We start from the raw sequence: 17,558 nt of genomic DNA on the forward strand, positions 1-17,558 counted from the left end.
ATTACATGCAGAAAGATAACATCAGTTCTGAGACAGGAAACAAGCAAACTAATAATCAAAAATCCCATAAACATCTTTCTGGAGGTTAGGTGTGAAGATTGCAGACAAAAGGGGGTCCCAAGAGACAAAGAGACTGCCATACCTACATCCCTTGAACCTGCCCTGAGCTTCAAATGCAAATGTACTGCCCTGGGCCTTAATTCTAAGAGTTCTGCCCAGGAACATTAGAGGCAAATGTACTTAATTTGAACCTTTTCTGGGTTTAGCACTAAGACTAGGTTCCTGCCTTGGACAGCTTCAGAGTGTCCTGGTAAAATAAGACTATCCACCACCAACTGTCCAGAGGTGCCAAAAATGCTTTCCACAACTCCTAATCTCTTTCCTAGGTTTTCATCTCCAGAGTTGTCTCCCTTTGTGATTTCTTTATTGTTTCTATTTCTGTTATTAGATTCTGGATAGTTTTGTTCATTTCCTTTACCTGCCTCTCATGTTTTTCTGTAATTCTCTAAAAACTTTTGTGTTTTTTGTGTTTCTGTTATAAGGGCATCTACTTTACCTGTGTTCTTCTGTATTTATTTAAGGGAGTTATTCATGTGCTTCTCGAGGCTTTCTATCATCAACATGAGGTATAATTTTAAGTCCAAATCTTGTTTTGCTGTTGTGTTGGGATATCTACAACTTGCTTGTTGGGAGAACTGGGTTCTGATGTTGCCAGGTTGTCTTGGTTTCTGTTGCTTAAATTCTTGTGCCATCTTGTTATCTGTGATGCTAGTTTATCTTCTGGTCTCTGACTTGAGCTTGAGTCATCTGTGGGTCAGTGGGCTCAGGAGGGAAAGTGCTCCTGGGGCTCCTGGGGCTCAGCTCTCAGCGGGCAGGCTGTGAGTCCTGATGGCGGTAGGCCAGGACTAGCTCTCTATACTGCTATCCAGCTATTTATTCTAACTTTAATATGTACATTTTACAACTATTTTAATCATAGTGAGCTGTGTAGTTTTACTTCATGATGTGCTGTTTTACCTTATATTCATGCTTTCATTGTAACTATAGAATCATGTTAACGTCTTCCTTTCTGTATCAAAAATATATTTTTTCATATAGTATATTCTGATTAAGGTTTCCTCTCCACTATTCCTCCACACATAACGTGTGTGTGTGTATGTATGTGTATATGTATATATAAAACTTTGTTTCAGTTGTTTTTTGGATAGGAATACATGTTGTCTTTTTCCCTTGTAAGGTTTTTTTGTTTTACTTTGTTTCTTAGCTTTTAAGATTCCTTTTTCTTACAGATAGAAGATTGTAAGATTGGAAGCTTATTCTAGAACATGGATGGATTACTTTACCTTTTAATAGCATCATCTAAAATTCATGCGATGGTTTTGACACAAACCTTCAGATTCTTTTTCAAGGGAGGTTTTGCTTCAGTTTCTGGCCATTTCTTTTCACTTGTCTTTTCTTTCTCTTGTAGGACTGTTAGTTAATGGGCCCCTGTGCTCATTTTCTGGAGGCTAACTACCTGTGGTTTTTCCTCATTTGATCCTTAATCTCCAAGGCCAGGGAATTTGAGCAACAACAATGTCATGATGCGTCAAATGAGTTCATTAACTAGTTTTCTTTCTAAATGTGAAGGTTTTTAGGGTCATTTCTTTTTTTGTGCTGACCTTGAATTTTCTTTGGTTTTGAATCATTGCTGTTAGTCAATCTGGTCCACAACTTCACACTATTAGTTTTAGTTACTTAAGGTCATTTTTGGTACCAAAATCTTAAATGGACATCTCTAATATGAAAAATTCATTTTTTAAAAATAAAATTTACTATAGGGTATTGTTAAAGAAAGCTTCCCAGGGTATGGGTCAAGGATGGAGAATTTGCTTAGATGTATATAGCACAAAACATCAGCAACACACACACACACACACACACACACACACACACACTATATATATATATATATATATATATATATATTCATAATTGTTCTGTTGATTAATATTTATCATTAATCTCTTTTACACCAATATTTATTAAATTTATCTATTTTCCTGTGTATGTATAGAAAAGGCCAAACTTTATATGTATGTATAATTTATGCTACCCATGTTTCCAGGCATCTGAGAATTAGTTTGGTACATGTCTGTTGCAGTAAATATTAAAAAAAATAAAAAAAATCGGTTTATCTCTTTATTGGCCCAGAGGTCTCACTCCTCATCCTCAGGCCTGATTTTTGTACGGAGCCGCACACACCTCTGTTGCCGGTCCAAGCTGCCACCACGGCCCTACTTGTCTGCGCAACTTCCTTCCCTTAGTGGTTTACTACCGCCTGTTCTCTGCCTCTGTCCCAAGGTGTTTCTGTACCCCAAAATCCCACATAAATACAACTCTACAGCCTGATATTTTTTCATACAGGTTTATATATTCAACTCTCAATCCACAAACCCGCTACACAACAAGATTGCATTGAATAGGCAAAGATACAAACTTCCCTTCTATATGAGATACTAGACCTATAAAATCCTTAATGTTCATACCTATTTAACACCAATCAATATCACCTGGGTCTATCTGGTCCTTCGGAACTGCAGTCTTGCCATGACCTCTCCTCTCCAACTTTTGATCTCCTCAGACCTCTCAGCTCTCTCTACCTCCCTCGCCCCACCCAGTTACTGGCTTTCCTTTATTTTACTAATTAAAACGGGAAGGTTCAGTTGGAGTCATATGACTAGGCAGCCCTTCTTGGGGAAATGGAATTAAGATTAAAATACAAACAGCTTCAGGATAATCTACCTTTCCTCCTTTTTGTCCAGTTAAAAAGTTTTTTCTTAACTATAAGATGAATATAACTATAACCATTTTACAATTTATAAAGTATAAGACAGTCTTAACATTTAGTCTATCAATTTTGTCTATTAAATAAAGCAGCCTTTTATTTACCTCAAAAGATTATAATTCTATATCTGACTTATATCTCGGATTTAGATCGTATGTCATCTGAAAATCACCTTTTGAGATCTATGTTAACTTTCTTAATGCTAAACAGCTGGTCTGGCTATGAGGCTACCAGTCTTCAGCAACATCAGAAATCTCAAAATAACTATTACCTGATAATGAGAAGCACAAAATACAGCTTCCAAAGCTAGTCAATAAACAGAGATTGCTGCTGATCACTTGGACAGTCCCACCTCTCTCAAAATGTTGGAGCACTGGTCTTCAGCCTTCTGGCCCAGGATCATAACTGACAGACCGTTTTAATGCAGAAATCTGAAGGGCTGATAAATTTGGCTTGGCAAAGATTATTAGTCAACTATTCTGCAAAAGTGTCCCTTTCTGGACAGTATTGTCTGTAGATGAATGAGGCAATTCTTGCCAAGTGGCTGTGTAGCTACAACTTGAGTAACTCTATTGATGCTCAATTTCTTCTTAGAATCTAAGAAGGGGTGCTGTCAAAAGCAGACAGGCCTCTAGTCAAATGATTTTTAATTAAAAAAATGTCTATAAATATCATGATCTGTGGACTTCTGATGCCTTTGAAGATTATCTACCTACATAAAGCATCTCCGAACTGTTAAGCCTTGACTCCGCTTGGCTATCTTAAATTGAAATTATCTTTTTTAAAATTATTATTATTTTTATTTTTTATTTTTAAACAACTTTATTTAAAAAAAACAGATAAATGTACAGATTTTAAAAGCATTTTTGCATAAAACTATATGAATATATTTTTGTCAGTACTTGATTTTTTAAAGGTTTGATGGTATTAATTAAAAACTTACTAGTTACAATGAGTTCAATGATATATTTTCAATAAAACTGGTTGTTATGGATATTTAAAAAGTCCAATAAATTGACATTAAATAAGTCAGTCTTTTGTATAGTACCCTAAAGACATTCAGAAATCATTAAAAGTAACCCAGTACAGAGACAAAAATCACTACAGAACTCACTCAACAACTCACTAATTGATTTTAATTGATACAAAGCAGTCTTTGTCCCATTATTTAGTTAATATCACAATAAACCTTCAAACTTGCTGCTGTCAAATAAGAAATATTCAAGTAAATATTTATAAACATGCTGAATTTTTCTGATATTTTGACTGTTTTCCCCTTTAATTTTTTAAAATCTATTTCAGTATATACTACTGTATGTATATACGTAAAATGTTTTAAATATTCTTTTTTTATTTTATTTTTTAACTTTCTTTTAAAAAACAAAGATAAAAGAAAAAAATTTTAAACATTTTTGCATAAATGTATACAAATTCATTTTTGTCAGTGCTTGGCTTTTTTTTTTTTTTTTTTTTTTTTTCTTTTTTTAAGGTTTGATACTCTGCATTAAGGTCTTACTAGTTACAATGAGCAAAAAGTACATGTAAAACAGGATGTAACCCGGAATTCGTCAACGTTTTCTTGGTGTGTAAGGATTGAGCATAATGCTTTATTTTTGTTTGTTTTGTTTTCTTTTCTTTTTTTCTTGAGCTTCACACAGTCTGTGAGTTGTTTCTGGGGCAGTCTGAGGCTCTGGGGTTAGTATCCCACTATCAGTGACTGCATATTATGTCTGTTCTTTTGTGACTGGGTTATCTCACTCAGGATGATATTCTCTAGATGCAACCATTTTCTTAAGAATTTGGTTAAGTCATTGTTTCTGATAGCTGAGTAGTACTCCATTGTGTAAATGTACCACAATTTTTGTATCCATTCATCTACTGAAGGACATCTGGGTTCTTTTCAGCTTCTGGCTATTATAAATAGAGCTGCTATGAACATTGTGGTACATGTATCTTTGTTGTATATTGGAGTGTCTCTGGGGTATATGCCCAAAAGTGGAATAGCTGGATCTTCAGGTAGTACTATGTCCAATTTTCTAAGGAATCGCCAGACTGATTTCCAGAGTGGTTGTATCAGTTTACAACTCCACCAGCAGTGGAGAAGTGTTCCCCTTTCTCTACATCCTGGAGAGATGGATCAGTAGTTAAGGGCACTGGTTGTTCTTCCAAAGGACCCAGGTTCAGTTCTCAGTACCTCCGTGGCAGCTCACAACTGTCTGCAACTCCAGTTCCGGGTATCTGACACCCTTACATCAGTGCACACAAAATAAAATATTTTGGGCTGGAGAGATGGCTCAGTCGTTAAAGGCTAGGCTCACAACCAAAAATATGAAATTATCTTTTTTAAAAAGCACCCTTTTAATGACTCAGAACCATGAGCTTGTTATCTAGCCCTTAATTAGTATTTTTTAACCAACTAAACACAATGTTTAAACATTAAATCTGTATTAAATCAATTTTAGTACTGTAAAAATTATAACCTTAACTTTGTATCAATTAGATTATTATCAATAAAGATATGACTTGAGCTTAGTTACCAAACTAGGATCATGACTATACAATCAAATCTGGCTAATTCTTCCCTGTATGATTATGACCATTTCTAAATTTTTTATAAAAACAACCTTACAATAACTACCTTCACCCGCCCCCCCCAAGTTCAGGGAATTGGGCGACGACTCATCTTAAGCTTCTTCAAACTGAATATATGGGCATTGAGAATTTAGAAGGGGGGAGGGGAATGAAGAAGCTGGACAGGCCTCAAGAGGAAAAGTCACACAGACAGTTGTTATAGTCTCTGATGTCTGGAATCAGGCCAGTTCAGCATTGTGATGACAAGCTTTATCATAATTGTACATTCTGAAACATATATAAAACTCAACAGAAAACATTTTAGTATCAAGGAATATTTTATTTGATCTTTTTAAATTCAGTTTTCCAGGTGGTCTATCTCTATCAATTCTAATCCAAATAACTGTGGAAGGCACATAGAGCCAAATCACACTTTTTAAAAATGCAAAGACAAAACCTTTCTCCCAAAATAGCATGTCCTTTAGTTGTCAACTAGAGTATCTTGTATTCGCTCCCACAAAAATAATATAAACACAAAACTCAACATCATATCTATTTTGAAACAATGTAAACAATTAAGATAATTATACAGACTAGCTAGCCGGCCTCTGACAAGCCACATGGCCTTAGCAGGATAATTCACAAAACAAGCTACTATCATTTACAAATCAATAAGTAAGCACTGTGTAAAATTGTGGATAAGTAGGGGCTGCTATTAATTTTTTAATAGGTTATGTTCTCTATGCTGTAGTCATCTTTCTTATGCCAGGAACCTGATCTAACCCTAGCTTATTTTTATTCTTTCTTACTACTAAGCCACTCTGGCATCTGGGTAGTTTTGTTTGAGCACATTGGAGTTTAGTCACATAGTATGGTAGGATGTTGTGGTGAAAGGTACGTGAGTTAACCCTGACAGCTGTGTGGGCTGCAGAGACAGAGGTGGGTTAACCCTGACATGTGTGTGGGCTGCAGAGACAGATGTGAGTTAACCCTGACATTTGGGTGATCTGCAAAGACAGATGTGAGTTAACCCTGACATGTGGGTGGGCTGCAGTGACAGATGTGAGTTAACTCTGAGATCTGGGTGGGCTGCAGTGACAGATGTGGGTTAACCCAACAGTTGGGTGGGCTACAAAGACAGATGTGGGTTAACCCTGACATGTGGCAGTGCTGCAGTGACAGATGTGAGTTAACCCTGAGATCTGGGTGGGCTGCAGTGACAGATGTGAGTTAACTCTGAGATATGGGTGGGCTGCAGTGACAGATGTGGGTTAACCCAACAGTTGGGTGAGCTGCAAAGACAGATGTGGGTTAACCCTGACATGTGGGTGGACTATAGTGACAAATATGAGTTAACCCTGACATGTGGGTGGGCTGCAGTGACAGATGTGAGTTAACCCTGAGATCTGGGTGGGCTGCAGTGACAGATGTGAGTTAACCCTGAGATCTGGGTGGGCTGCAGAGACAGATGTGGGTTAACCCTGACATGTGGGTGAGCTATAGTGACAAATATGAGGTAACCCTGACATGTGGGTGAGCTGCAATGACAGATGTGAGTTAACCCTGACATGTGGGTGGGCTGCAGTGACAAATGTGGTTTAACACTGACTGCTAAGTGGTTGTAGAGATAGAGACATGGGTTATCCCCAACAGATGGGTGGGCTTCACAGATAAATGTGAGTTATCTCAGAAGAGACTTTGGACCTTGTACAGTGTTGAGACTGTAAAAGACTTTGAGGATTTTAAAACTGAACTAAATGCATTTTGCTTTATGAAATGGTCACCAGCCTATGACTGCCAGGGAGTAGAATTTTGTTTTGAATAAGAAGTGTCACCCATAGGTATTTGAACATGTGTTTTTCGACTTGTGGGGCTGTTTGGAGAGGTTATGGGAAAGTATGGCCTTTCTTGAGGAAGCCCATCACTGGGGTAGGCTTGAGAGTTCAAACCTTCGCTCTACTTGCAGTTCAATCTCTCTATCACACATATGATAATGTGACCCCCTAGTCTCCTGCCCCTTCCACTATGTCTCTTGATTGATATTATGCCTGTCCCCTCCCTTCGTGATAACTCTATGTCTCTGAAATTATAAACCAAAATAAACTCATGGTCATGGTGTTTCATCGCAGCATTAAGAAAGTAACGAACTATTATAGATGGTGTCCACTTTTTTCTAACTATGTACTCCTGAAGCACAGAATAATGAACACCCATAAACATAGACAGAAAACCTTTGTTAGTGCGTAAGAAATCAACGTGTACAATGGCCACATTATAGGAACTCTTTGCTTCTCAGCAGTTGTTTTCTCCTTTGTAAATATACTTCTGTTAATAAAATTTCTTCTTCCACATTCCTGTCAATATCAGTCACGAGTCAAGATCTCAGGGCTAGTGGTAGAAGATGGAGATGGTTAATCATAGTAATTCACAACTCGTACTTACAATTTGCCTTAACATAATTACCTGATATAATTTTGACTAGCCAGAGGAATACTGGTGCTGGAGCTGTGGGATCTAAGGAATAGGATTAATATAGGATCACTGGAAGAGAACAGCCTCGTAAATACATCTACTTGATCTCTAAAGTCATTCAGCCATGTCCTCACACTCAATTGAGAACTGAGAAGGCTAAAATCAAGCAGAGACCATGAGATGAGTCTGAGGCCATGGTGACCATAGGGTTTGTTCTTCTAGGGAAGCTCTGCTTCTGGACTTCTCTAAAGTAAAATAATAAATTCTTTATGTTTTTGACAGTTGGTTTTAATTTTTTTGTTACTTGCAGCCAAAAGAATCTGAATATATTTCTTTTATGGTCATTATGCAGATAAATGATACAAACTAAAGAGTCCCTGTTGACTTAATAGTGAGAAACTAAGGATGTGATTTGTGTGTGTGTGTGTGTGTGTGTGTTTCTATGAAAAATTTCAAGAAACAAAAGCTACCAAGATAGGGAAGAATATCGTATCATTCTTTTTTTAAAAAGACATGTCTGTTGCAAATTTTACAAACTATACTGAGGTAGTAGACATACTGGCAATTCATGAAAATGGATATAGTGAATATTTCTACTTTAAAATACAGTAACCTTGAAATTTCTTATGCAGATTTAAATTTGCTTTTGCATAAGCAAATCAACAACAAAACTACATTTTAAATGTATGTAAAAACCCATTGCATGTACAAAATTCTGTCACTAATAAATGAATCAACAGCATGCAGATAAAGCACATACTGCTGTGTTGGAATCTTTATAATAGATATGTTGGCTAAGTATTTACTAGGTAACCACTCACAGTAGGAAGCTGGATGCTGAGGGATGCTTGCTAGAGGTTCAAGCTTTTACACGATTAGCAATCACATTATGGGAGCAAATTATAGGATTAACTAAGGATGAACTATTATTAGACCTGTCAATATTAGTTAATTGCTGGATAATGATGTTTCTTACAGGCTACATCTGCTTCAACATGGAATCCCTCTTAAGACCCAAAGTTTTATATATAATTCACAAGTACATGTGTACATACATGTGCACACACACTTTGTACTTAGTTAAACACTTGTTTAAAGGACAAAGTTAAATTTCCGGTACACTGAATTCTTTAACAACTGGTGCAAAGGTGGCACATCCCTGCTTAGATATCCTAATTTCCAGGCACTCTTTGTTCTTATGAGCTCCCGTAGAACTCTTAGTGTCCCAAAACCTTACAAAAGAGGTTGTAACAAAAAGCTTAGAGCAAGTGGGTGACTGTGCTGAAAGGTAAATTCTCTTACACCTGACTGATAGGTGTCATTATTTGTAGCAAATCATACTCTGTCTTAGGTATTTTTATTCATTAATAATATTTATTTTTTTTACTCTCTTTTCTCCCTATAATCTCTTCTCCACCCATTGGTGGTCCTGCTATTTCTTGTAAGTACAGTGGGTGACACTCCCTACTACAAGAATAGAATGAACTTTTGGCTTTCTAAGACTACAAGAAATGTGTGGATTGTTACGGTACTGATTAGAGGTAACCCGTGTGGCATACTCCATTTTCAAGGTCCAGAATCCTGTTAGGGGAGGTTAAGTCTCATGAGATTAATTAAGCTCCATAGCCATCATAGAGGTTGGACCCAAGTGGTAGAAGGCTAATGTGATGTAAAGAGAATGGAGTTTACTCAAGGCAATTTGAAGTCACCAAGAATTTCTGTTATTTAGTAATCACTTTTCACAAGCAAGATAATTATCCTCAACTTCTTTATGTGCTTAAGGAGAGTAAGACCTTGTGAGAATTGAGAGAAGATATAGAAAGTAGGGTAACATTAGGCCAGGAAATTAAGTTATAAATGGCACAGAACCTAATCCTAAGGAATTTGCCCTAGAAAAGGCAGATATATTTAAATCTGCACCAATCTATAAATTGCATACCAATGTAAGATTATAACCTCAATTTGCATTAACTATAAAGATTTATACCAATGTAATATATGTCTATGTGATGTTTTGTTTAATAGTCAATTCAATAACCTATCCCTATTTGTCTAATCCTCTAATTCCTACAATATTACTATATCCCCTTTTTCTCTTCCACCTTCTTTCCCTACCTAATAAGGAAGGATAGAGAAAAAGAGAGGAAAGGTAGAAATCCCTGAGTTTAAGCTCTCTAGTCCCTACTATGTCCAAAGCTACAACCTTTGTAAATTATCCCTTAAAATGACAACATATTTATAATTCACAAAATAACCAGAGCCATCCACTCCAAACCCATGGAAATGGGCTGACACCTCTCTATAACTTCTTCCAGCTGGACAGGGGCAATGAAAATATTTAAAGGGGAGGGGAAGAGTAGGAAAATGAGGAGATTTGGTTGAGCCTTAAGAAAACCAAACTAGCAATTGTTACTCAGTGTCTGACACCTGGAAGGCTGGGGGCTTGACTGAAGTTCTGACTGGATCCATATGAAAGGTTGAATGAGGCAAGATGATCTGGAATCTATGACACAGGGAGTCCAAATGGGTCAATTCAGCCTCTTTGTGGATGAATCTTGCCAAAGCTGCACACTCTGCAATATATTCTCAGATTTAAGTACCATCAAGATATCTACATGGATTGTGACAGTCTGTGCAGGGTGCACAGACTAGTTAAGGAAGACGTTCTGCTCCTTGTTTGAGCATGTGAAAGACAACTGTCTTTTCTATGAGCCAATTTTAACAATAACCAACCAGAAGTCTTCATTTATGCCATGAGAAAGATGACACACATCATTACCTGTCCTGTTTGATTCTCTTGAAATTTTCCAGTTCCTCAGGGGGTCTCTTCTGTCATATCTTATTCATATAACTCTGGAAGGGGTCCAGAGACTAATCTCCTTTTCTGTGAACACAAAAGTAGAGCCTTTCTACTCTAGCCAGCAACCAGAAAAAGTTTTAGTACTACCTCTCTCCCAGAGGAATAATAATATAACCACAAAACTCAAAATCACACCCATTTTGACAAAACAATTAAAAACAAGTAAAGCAAACTAAATAAATACTGTATTGATCTATTCTTATATCTTTTTCTAATCTGTCATGCCAGGAAACCTAACCCAAATTCCCGTGGAACCCGTGTTCTAACCTCTCCCAGTACAGCAATTACAGTTGCGGCTCTCACTTCCAATTTGCCCGTCCCTCCCAGCTAGCTTTGTCAAGCTGCCACTGACAACTGCCTCAGATACTCTTTCCCCTCCTGCCCATCTTAACCCTGAGGATTGAAAACACTAGACAATTTTAAGATTTTAAAACTAAACAGGTAGCACAATTGCTGGGCTCTTATCAGCTCACCTATTTTCGCCAACCATTGGTGGCCTCTGCTGTTTCCAGCCCTCAAGATCTTAAGTGGTTGTCCGTGCCTGCCATTTCCAAACCTGACTGAAAAGCCCCCCTCCTTCTCTATCTGTCAATTCTTCTTGGGACTCGGAAATCCCACCTTTTCCCTTTGCCCAGCAATTGGCTCTCGCCTTCTTTATTGACACAATGAAGAACCAATCAACACCTTCCTCTACAATGAGTAGTTAATGACTCTGTATGAGAAGCACAATGAGGGGGTGGAGAGTATAGTGGCCTAGTGTCAGAGGACAGAATAAGTTTGTGAAGGAAAATGATATTCTATGCTGCACCAATTGTGTGGCTGGTACTTCGAGGGGGCTGGGAAGGATACTTCAGCATGTGCCTGCTATTGTACCTCCTCCCACCACACCATACTGTGCTCTATAAAACATATCCATGATTTTATAAAATACATCAAAAGGCGCCTCCAGGATCCTCCTCTTCACTAGCACTGGCATGTTCTTCTCCTAGTTACTACTTAATGTCCTGTTGCTATGATAAAGACCATGGGAACTTTTAAAAGAATACGTTGCACTGTGCTTTAGGTTCTGGAGTATTAGAGTCTGTGGCAGTGAATCCGAAGTATGCTGGAAGAAAAAGCAGAAAGCTCACATCTGAAACGGAGAGCAGGAGCAAAAGCACCCACTGGGAATGGCAAGAGGCTTTTGAAAGCTCAAGCACGTCTGCAGTGATGCGCTTCCAACAGTGTTCCCATCCCCCCAGCACCTCCTTCCCATACCAACTGGGACCAAGCAGTCAAATATGAGACCCTATGGGGCCGTCCTCGTCCTCATTCAAACCACCACAGCTACCTTCATTAGAAGCATAATGCTGATGCAAAGAGCGACCTATACTTGGTGTTCCTGGCAACTGAGATTGCCTTTCAGTACAACACCTTCTTGCTAATTGTGTACTCTTTCTATCATCTTCCTTGCTGATATTCCTCCCAGAGCACAGCTGCTTCTTCAGTCCCTCCAAAGGAAAAATGTCATCTCAACATTTACATTAAAAGTATTCTCTTGAGGATAGTCCAGGCTTTAAAATTAATTTGAAGAGTCATTTATGGAAACTCACCTGCCCGAGGACATCACACTTACCATCCTAAAGAGCATTAACTGACCTAGAAAAAAAAAATCAGGCTAGATAAAATTTAAATGTAGGGGAATTAGGTGGGTTAACGAACACACAAGAAAGAAATAGGAACCAAAAACCAAACCAAAACAACAACAACAAAGCCCTGTCTCAGCTGTTCCTGGGCTTCTTTTGTGGCAGTACTGTATTGACAAGTCTGTTTCTGTTTGCATTGCTGTGTTTGGTTTCTGGTCAAGTTGGTGGAACATTAAAATAACACAGTGCTCTTGCTCCCTCTGGCAGCCTGTTTGGCTTTGGTGGAGAGATTAACACTGGTATGTGTCACTGAATGTAACCAGTTCTTGGTCCCTTTAGCCCCTCTTGCCCAAGCTTGCCAAGCACATTTTTTAAAAGATTGCTTGGCAACGCCAATCTGTAATCTTCATTTTGGCCTGGCAAAACAAAAGCATGCCTGTTTGGTTCTAAGTTCTACCTGGTTCTCTAAAAAAGATCAAGTGACCTCTGAACTGTGCTGTTTAAGGGCCCTTTGGTGGATGCAAGTTATAGAACCCAAATTCACATCTTTTAGAAAAGCCTGATGCTCCATCTTTCAAGGGTGCTGGTCTTCTCTAAAGTGCTTTCAAAGCTGACAAAGTCAGGGCTATTTCTATAACATTTGTAGATGCAGCAGAGTAGCTTCGAGCAAATGCTCAAGTGCTCAACCTGGGGGTCAAACAGCCCTTTCCCAGGGGTTGACTAAGACCACAGGAAAACACAGATACTTACATTATGATTCATAACAATAGCAAAATTATGAATGGGTTCATGATTTGCTAAAGAATGATGTCCCAGACTCATAGAGTATGCAAAAGCCAAAAGTGTTCTATTCTGCAGAAGTTCAGTGTGCTGAGTTCTACCATCTTCCAAGATGGAGGTGCCCCAATGAACTCACAGACCCTGATTTAAAGCACATAAGGGAAATTCAGGGTGAGAAATTCATAGGTAACCTCTATCTTAACCTGTCTAACCTGTCGGCTCTATCTCTAGGGTCTTAACCTGTTCTATCTCTAGGGACATTCCAGAACCCTTGCTGGGGCATGAGCCGCCCCACCCCCAACTGTTGCTGAGGAAATCTAGAAACTGTTGCTGACCCTTTGTCCTTGCCTCAGGCCAGGTAGTGGGGTTTAGACTTCCCTAGACTTGCCCAGTTCTTGGAGATTTAGGCCTAGTGTTCCGAACTGCAAATTTAAAGCCTCTCTTGGAGCCAGCCTAGCCTGTCTCATTCCCTTCTTCATTTTTGGGCCATCTCAGATCCTTGAGGTGTTTCTATGAGCTGGCATTGTTTCAGACTCATCAACTGAACTGTGGAAATCTGTTCCTTAACAAACCTAACTACAACATTGATTATTCAAGGACCATAAATCAATGCCAACGTTAGTAGGATAAGAGGGCCAGTCAGGGCAGAGACAAGGCTGGTCAAGCAAGGAAACCAGTTGAAGAGGAACTCATACCAACACTGAGACCATTCTTTATGTCTTGTAGTCTTTTTCTGACTAAAGCCATGAATTCTTTGACCACCCCTGAGTGATCAACATAGAAACAACATTCCTCACCTAAGGCTGCACAGAGTCCTCCCTGTTGGAGGACTGGCAAATCTAAGCCTCTTCTGTAAGACAACCACTGTCAGGGAGGATAGGGAATCCTGCAAGGCCATGATGGACTTTTCCATCTCCTGTACATCTGCATCTATCACCATCCACAGGGCCTTGTAATTTTTATCTTGGAGTATTAGGGCTGAGATCCCTACACTAGTAGCCCTGGCCAGCTCAATGTCAAGGAGAGAATCCAGTACTACAGTGGAAATGATCACCCTTTTAACTCAATTGTTTGGAGGTGCTAGCTGGTTGAAGACATCTTTCCCTGAGTAATTCACTCTGGGCACAAACTGTATTAGAACATAATGATCCTCCTATTTACAACCTATTTACAACCAGGCCATAAATGTGTGGAATAAGCTCAGAGGTATCAGCCCACCAAGCATTCTCCAGGGGACAGCACTGCAACAACAGGAATTACAGTGTGGTTACAGAGGGAATAGACTATGGGTACTTTATTTCCAGTCACTAACAGTTTTGTATTAAATCCTGGGCCAGAGGAGTTAAGAACTGGCAATCTAATCAGCCTTCTTACTACCCACCGTGAACTTAATGACAAGGTTGTTGTATCACCCCCTGGAGGTACCCAGATAGTAAGGGGACTCCCAGTTTATCCACCTTTGCAGCATTAACATGGGAGTGGTTTATCCACATTCTGTTCTGTATATCTTAACATCTGTAGGTGTGTGTGGTCAGGATCACGGTGTGAGGTCCTTTCCAGTGAGGTTCCGGAATCCTGTGATTAAGTCTCTTAATCTAGACTTCTTTCATCTGGTTCAAAGCATTACAAAGAGGAACAGACTCATAAACATGGCAGATGGCAGGCTAGAGTTGCTTCTAGACCCTATAGAGGGCTTCCGAGGATTTAAAAATCTTATGTTGGTCATATTTAGCTAAGATATCAGAGTGTATGTTTGGCAGCATGAAAGGGGTCTCCCATATAGGATCTCAGAAGGGGGAGGCCTAAAGTATAGGGGTGTTCTTAGCCCTATATAAGGCATAAGATAAGAGGACTGCCTAGTCACTGCCAGTTTCAATTTGGTCAATACTGGTTCATTGTCAGACTCAAGAAGGGTAGGCAAGCTATACCTGGATATGGTGATTTCTTCTAGAAGCTTCTTTGCTACTTCGTTGGGAGTCTCCTTTGTAGAATAGGCCTCTACCCACCTTGAAAATGTATCTATAAAATGAGCAAATATTTATATCCATATATTTCTGGTTTTATTTCTGTATAATCTATTTCCCAATTAGCCTCTGGCTGTTGATCCCTTATTTCCCTGATTCTTGTTCCTGAAGAGGCTCCTTGATTGGGCCTGAGGAAATGAAAGCCTGGCAGGTGGCACAATCTGAGATTACCTGATGAACCAAGTGTCCTAAATTAAATGCTTTGTACCTTGCTCCTCACAGCAATTCCTTCAGTTTTAGGTGACCAGGTGTGAAGTTTGATGAATCTGATTGATGAGTTGCTTAGCAAACTCTTTCAGTAGAGTGGCGCAGCCTTCAGAGGTCAGCAACCATCTGCCTCTTCTGTAATCTACTTGGCATTTTGCCTGGTTTGTTTGTCTTCAGAAGTACACACAGGGATGGCTGGGAGCTCAGGGGGCAACAAAATTACCAGGATGTTGGCAGTGGAATCTTGAGTGGCCTCCATTTCAGCTTTATCAGCCTGCTCCTTTGGGCTATTTCTGATGTCCCTTTCTGATGCCTGGGGCAATGAATTATGGGCACTTGAGAGGAAACCATAATACCTCCAATAAAGCAAGTATTTCTTCCTTGTTTTTGATGTTTTTTTTTTTTTTTCCTTCAGCAGTTAATAATCCCCTCTCTTAGTAGATGGACCGATGTACGTGAGCCTCAGCAAAGGCATATCTGCTGTCAGTATAGCCATAAGCTATGGTGCCTTTTGGCAGTTTTAAAACATGGGTGAGAACCTTTAGTTCAGCTTTCTGAGCTGAAGTTCTCAGTGTCAAAGCAGCTCCCCAAATAACAGAGTCCAAGCCTACTACCGCTGCCCGTGCATAGCTGATTCCATTCCGGATGGACCTGCTTCCACCTGTGAAGTAGATACATGCTGTGTCTGGCCAGGGTATGCCAGTGAAGTTCCACATGATGTTCCAGATGTGCCCCAGAACTATAGAGCAATCATACTACACATCTGAGAATGGGTCAGGTAGCAGGGTGGCTGGGTTTAGGGCAGATGATGGGTTATAGCTTATGCAAGGGAGATTCAAAAGTAGAGCCTAAAAGTGTACTAGTCAGGCTGGTGGATTCTTGAGGGTCTCTTCAATAGCATGGGGGAGGTGATGATAGGTTTTTGCTCCATGGTTATTTTGCCAGCATCCTTGACTAGCAGGGAAGTAGCAGCTATGATCCAGAAGCAGGTTGGCCATCCTTGGTCCACTATGTCCAGCTTCTTAAATAAGTCACAGGTCTTTCCCAAGTTCCAAGTGAGCAGTCCAAGGCCAGTGCCCCCAATATAACACTCCTTAGAGTCTTAAAAGCCATCCATGTTCATATCAGAGGCCCATTGTATTTTGTCTTCTAGGCCCCAGTGGCCTCATATAACAGTTTGACTATCTCAGTGAACCCTCTACAAGATCTGGCAGATCCCAGAAATTACTGTACTTGCCTTGGGGGTTGATGAAACTGGGATGCTAAGGATGGTTTGCTTCTGGGCATCTAATAGCATGCCTTGGCTGGCCCCCTTGAATATGTACCCCAGGTAGGTGACTTCAAGTTGACAAAGTGGGGCCTTCTTAGCAGACACTCGGTAGCCAGGCTGACTCAGTTCCTACAGCAGGTCTCCCGTGGCCTCTTGACATAGTTCCAGGTTAGGGGCCCCACAATCAGAATGTCACTTTTATATGGGACCGGTGCTCACCCAAGTCCTCATACAGTGTCTCATTAAAGATTGTGGGTGAATTCTGAAGTCCTAGAGTCAGGCATGTCCAAATTAGTTGTCCCTTGAAGCCTCTCTCTAAATCTGGCCATTCAAAGGCAAATAGAGGCTGGCTTTTAGGTGGCAGAAGCAGGCCACAAAGCCATTCAGTGGCTGAAGCTTCCAAGGGATGTCAGGAGCAGCCTGGTTAACAAAAGCCACGTTCACAGCTGACTGGTGCTCTCTGGCTTCTAGGCCAAAAGGCGTTTAGGTCCTATAGGTTTCAAAAAGTCTTTCTAGATATTCCCTGGAGCTCCCATTCTTTCTTTGCACCATCTGGCAAAGATAATTTGTGGGCCACCTGGAAGCTTCTTGGAGCCCCTCTCCCCATGCCCCCATTAGAATCTGGTGGTAGACCTGGAGGTTTTTCCTTACTTCAGCAGTGTTAAAATCTGTCAGGTGGAGTCAAAGGAAAGGCTGCATTGATATCAGCCTGGATTGAGCGGGTAGCCCATTTGCTCCTGCAAATGATTTCTGGGCAGCTCCCATCATCCTCTCTTTCTCCCTCTGTCAGGAAGAGGACCTAGAGCAGTTGCTGACAGTCATTCCAGGTTGGCAGACGAGTCTGCGGGATTGAATCTAGAAGACCAGTGAGAGTAGATGGTCTTTCTAAAAATGGGGAGTTCTGAAACTTTCAGTTTAAGAT

This window comes from Micromys minutus, assembly GCF_963924665.1.
Source record: "Micromys minutus genome assembly, chromosome: 2".
NCBI lineage: Eukaryota > Metazoa > Chordata > Mammalia > Rodentia > Muridae > Micromys > Micromys minutus.